Source organism: Nothobranchius furzeri, unplaced genomic scaffold (assembly GCF_043380555.1).
Source record: "Nothobranchius furzeri strain GRZ-AD unplaced genomic scaffold, NfurGRZ-RIMD1 Scf069, whole genome shotgun sequence".
NCBI lineage: Eukaryota > Metazoa > Chordata > Actinopteri > Cyprinodontiformes > Nothobranchiidae > Nothobranchius > Nothobranchius furzeri.
In genome coordinates this window covers 62,133-67,500 of record NW_027223086.1, presented here as the reverse complement: position 1 = coordinate 67,500, position 5,368 = coordinate 62,133, and positions in this window count along the sequence as shown.

Below are 5,368 nucleotides of genomic sequence, written 5' to 3'. Positions count from 1 at the left end.
CTGGTCATCCTGTGGAGAGAGGACAAGAGGGTGGATCACGGTGGGACTGCCGTGACCCTAAGCTACTATTGAGGCATCAACCTGGGATGAGCTGGGGTCTGACATCCCCCTGTTGCCATGGAGGTCTAAAGGATGACCATTAGTTGTGGTTCTCGCCCCGGGACTTGGGTCAGAGTACAGCCGAAGTGGAGCACTTGTGTCGGACTAGGGAGGCTGTGCCGTGCCCCCTGGAGGTCTAAAGGATGACCAGTAGTTGTGGTTCTCGCCCCGGGACTTGGGTCAGAGTATAGCCCAAGTGGAGCACTTGTGTCGGCCTAGGGAGGCTGTGCCGGGCCCCCTGGAGGTCTAAAGGATGACCATGAGGTCAAAAGGATGACCAGTAGTTGTGGTTCTCGCCCCGGGACTTGGGTCAGAGTATAGCCCAAGTGGAGCACTTGTGTCGGACTAGGGAGGCTGTGCCGTGCCCCCTGGAGGTCTAAAGGATGACCAGTAGTTGTGGTTCTCGCCCCGGGACTTGGGTCAGAGTATAGCCCAAGTGGAGCACTTGTGTCGGACTAGGGAGGCTGTGCCGTGCCCCCTGGAGGTCTAAAGGATGACCAGTAGTTGTGGTTCTCGCCCCGGGACTTGGGTCATAGTATAGCCCAAGTGGAGCACTTGGGTCGGACTAGGGAGGCTGTGTCGTGCCCCCTGGAGGTCTAAAGGATGACCAGTAGTTGTGGTTCTCGCCCCGGGACTTGGGTCAGAGAATAGCCCAAGTGGGACACTTGTGTCGGACTAGGGAGGCTCTGCCGTGCCCCCTGGAGGTCTAAAGGATGACCAGTAGTTGTGGTTCTCGCCCCGGGACTTGGGTCATAGTATAGCCCAAGTGGAGCACTTGTGTCGGACTAGGGAGGCTGTGCCGTGCCCCCTGGAGGTCTAAAGGATGACCATTAGTTGTGGTTCTCGCCCCGGGACTTGGGTCAGAGTACAGCCCAAGTGGAGCACTTGCGTCGGACTAGGGAGGCTGTGCCGGGCCCCCTGGAGGTCTAAAGGATGACCAGTAGTTGTGGTTCTCGCCCCGGGCCGTGGGTCTGAGTATGGCCCAAGTGGGACACTTGTGTCGGACTAGGGAGGCTCTGCCGTGCCCCCTTGAGGTCTAAAGGATGACCAGTAGTTGTGGTTCTCGCCCCGGGACTTGGGTCATAGTATAGCCCAAGTGGGACACTTGTGTCGGACTAGGGAGGCTCTGCCGTGCCCCCTTGAGGTCTAAAGGATGACCATGAGGTCAAAAGGATGACCAGTAGTTGTGGTTCTCGCCCCGGGACTTGGGTCAGAGTATGGCCCAAGTGGTGCACTTGTGTCGGTCTAGGGAGGCTGTGCCGGTCCCCCTGGAGGTCTAAAGGATGACCAGTAGTTGTGGTTCTCGCCCCGGGACTTGGGTCAGAGTATAGCCCAAGTGGAGCACTTGTGTCGGACTAGGGAGGCTGTGCCGGGCCCCCTGGAGGTCTAAAGGATGACCAGTAGTTGTGGTTCTCACCCCGGGTCGTGGGTCCGAGTCTGGCCCGAGTAGAGCACTTTGGTCGGCTACCGGGGGGTGTGCCGTGCCCCCTGGAGGTCTAAAGGATGACCAGTAGTTGTGGTTCTCGCCCCGGGACTTGGGTCAGAGTATAGCCCAAGTGGAGCACTTGTGTCGGCCTAGGGAGGCTGTGCCGGGCCCCCTGGAGATCTAAAGGATGACCATGAGGTCAAAAGGATGACCAGTAGTTGTGGTTCTCGCCCCGGGACTTGGGTCAGAGTATAGCCCAAGTGGAGCACTTGTGTCGGCCTAGGGAGGCTGTGCCGGGCCCCCTGGAGGTCTAAAGGATGACCAGTAGTTGTGGTTCTCGCACCGGGACTTGGGTCAGAGTACAGCCCAAGTGGAGCACTTGTGTCGGTCTAGGGAGGCTGTGCCGGGCCCCCTGGAGGTCTAAAGGATGACCATGAGGTCAAAAGGATGACCAGTAGTTGTGGTTCTCGCCCCGGGACTTGGGTCAGAGTATAGCCCAAGTGGAGCACTTGTGTCGGACTAGGGAGGCTGTGCCGTGCCCCCTGGAGGTCTAAAGGATGACCAGTAGTTGTGGTTCTCGCCCCGGGACTTGGGTCAGAGTATAGCCCAAGTGGAGCACTTGTGTCGGCCTAGGGAGGCTGTGCCGGGCCCCCTGGAGGTCTAAAGGATGACCATGAGGTCAAAAGGATGACCAGTAGTTGTGGTTCTCGCCCCGGGACTTGGGTCAGAGTATAGCCCAAGTGGAGCACTTGTGTCGGACTAGGGAGGCTGTGCCGTGCCCCCTGGAGGTCTAAAGGATGACCAGTAGTTGTGGTTCTCGCCCCGGGACTTGGGTCAGAGTATAGCCCAAGTGGAGCACTTGTGTCGGACTAGGGAGGCTGTGCCGTGCCCCCTGGAGGTCTAAAGGATGACCAGTAGTTGTGGTTCTCGCCCCGGGACTTGGGTCATAGTATAGCCCAAGTGGAGCACTTGGGTCGGACTAGGGAGGCTGTGTCGTGCCCCCTGGAGGTCTAAAGGATGACCAGTAGTTGTGGTTCTCGCCCCGGGACTTGGGTCAGAGAATAGCCCAAGTGGGACACTTGTGTCGGACTAGGGAGGCTCTGCCGTGCCCCCTGGAGGTCTAAAGGATGACCAGTAGTTGTGGTTCTCGCCCCGGGACTTGGGTCAGAGTATAGCCCAAGTGGAGCACTTGTGTCGGACTAGGGAGGCTGTGCCGTGCCCCCTGGAGGTCTAAAGGATGACCATTAGTTGTGGTTCTCGCCCCGGGACTTGGGTCAGAGTACAGCCCAAGTGGAGCACTTGCGTCGGACTAGGGAGGCTGTGCCGGGCCCCCTGGAGGTCTAAAGGATGACCAGTAGTTGTGGTTCTCGCCCCGGGCCGTGGGTCTGAGTATGGCCCAAGTGGGACACTTGTGTCGGACTAGGGAGGCTCTGCCGTGCCCCCTTGAGGTCTAAAGGATGACCAGTAGTTGTGGTTCTCGCCCCGGGACTTGGGTCATAGTATAGCCCAAGTGGGACACTTGTGTCGGACTAGGGAGGCTCTGCCGTGCCCCCTTGAGGTCTAAAGGATGACCATGAGGTCAAAAGGATGACCAGTAGTTGTGGTTCTCGCCCCGGGACTTGGGTCAGAGTATGGCCCAAGTGGTGCACTTGTGTCGGTCTAGGGAGGCTGTGCCGGTCCCCCTGGAGGTCTAAAGGATGACCAGTAGTTGTGGTTCTCGCCCCGGGACTTGGGTCAGAGTATAGCCCAAGTGGAGCACTTGTGTCGGACTAGGGAGGCTGTGCCGGGCCCCCTGGAGGTCTAAAGGATGACCAGTAGTTGTGGTTCTCACCCCGGGTCGTGGGTCCGAGTCTGGCCCGAGTAGAGCACTTTGGTCGGCTACCGGGGGGTGTGCCGTGCCCCCTGGAGGTCTAAAGGATGACCAGTAGTTGTGGTTCTCGCCCCGGGACTTGGGTCAGAGTATAGCCCAAGTGGAGCACTTGTGTCGGCCTAGGGAGGCTGTGCCGGGCCCCCTGGAGATCTAAAGGATGACCATGAGGTCAAAAGGATGACCAGTAGTTGTGGTTCTCGCCCCGGGACTTGGGTCAGAGTATAGCCCAAGTGGAGCACTTGTGTCGGCCTAGGGAGGCTGTGCCGGGCCCCCTGGAGGTCTAAAGGATGACCAGTAGTTGTGGTTCTCGCACCGGGACTTGGGTCAGAGTACAGCCCAAGTGGAGCACTTGTGTCGGTCTAGGGAGGCTGTGCCGGGCCCCCTGGAGGTCTAAAGGATGACCAGTAGTTGTGGTTCTCGCCCCGGGCCGTGGGTCTGAGTATGGCCCAAGTGGGGCACTTGCGTCGGACTGGGGAGGCTCTGCCGCGCCCCCTGGAGGTCAAAAGGATGACCAGTAGTTGTGGTTCTCACCCCGGGTCGTGGGTCCGAGTCTGGCCCGAGTAGAGCACTTTGGTCGGCTACCGGGGGGTGTGCCGTGCCCCCTGGAGCCATGGGAGTGAGCTCCAGCAGACTGGTATTTTTCGGAGAACCAGGCCCACACTCCTCAGACTTTGTGCCCAGGGACAGGCCACCAAAATCGGCCGCGGCTCGTGCACTTTGCCCCTGCGTTTCTCCCAGAACCAGAGCCGGAAAAATCCCAAAATTGATGCCCAGAGATAGTCGACTCTGCCTGGAATAGATTGCCACCCAAACCCGCCAACTCACGCTGGTTTTCCGATGGCCTCACCTACTAACCCGAGCATGGTCATCGCTCGCACCTTCCAAAACCTCCAGGGGCGCAGGCACTTTTCATTTACTGGCCATAAGGCCGACCGCCTTAAGCGTTAAGCGATAAGCGAAAGGCTTAGTTTGGACTTAGTTTTTGGAGCGACGAGGTCGCCGTTTTGTCAATTCTGAACCGATTTTCACGCGGTTTTCGACTGCCTGCGCCTGGGGAGCCGCCCAGAAGCCCCAGGCAGTGTTCTGGGTGGACTTCCGGACCGGTCCGGACCCGGTACCGGCCGGGGGAACCGCACCACGCCTCTCGGGCGTTTCTACACCGATTTTCGCGGGGTTTTCGACTGCATAGACGGGGCCACCTGCTGCAGGGCCCGAGGGAGGGCCTTACTGAGCTGGGTCCGACGCAGGGCCCGGTTCCTGGAGCCCGCTGGGGGGGGGGGGGGGGTTCTCTAAGGCTCACGGCGGGCTGCTGAGGGGCCGGATCGGATGCAGACAGGCGCTCCTCTGCCCAGGTCTTTGCTCCCCTGCCCCACTAGGAATGGAAGACACACTGCCAACAGCTTCTGGAGGGTGATGGGCCCTGCTGCAGACCAGGTCCGACCCAGGTTTCAGCTATCCCACCCCGCAGGGACTTAAAGACACACTGCCATCAGCTTCTGGAGGCTGCTGAGCTCTACTATAGAGCAGGTCCGACCCAGGTTTCAGCTCCTGCAGCCCACTAGGACTTAAACACACACTGCCATCAGCGTCTGGATGGTGATGGGCCCTGCTGCAGACCAGGTCCGACCCAGGTTTCAGCTATCCCACCCCGCAGGGACTTAAAGACACACTGCCATCAGCTTCTGGAGGCTGCTGAGCTCTACTATAGAGCAGGTCCGACCCAGGTTTCAGCTCCTGCAGCCCACTAGGACTTAAACACACACTGCCATCAGCGTCTGGATGGTGATGGGCCCTGCTGCAGACCAGGTCCGACCCAGGTATCAGCTCCTGCACCCCGCAGGGAATTGAAGACACACTGCCATCAGCTTCTGGAGGCTGCTGAGCTCTGCTATAGACCAGGTCCGACCCAGGTTTCAGCTCCTGCACCCCGCAGGGAACTAAACACACACTGCCATCTGCAACTGGAGGCTGCT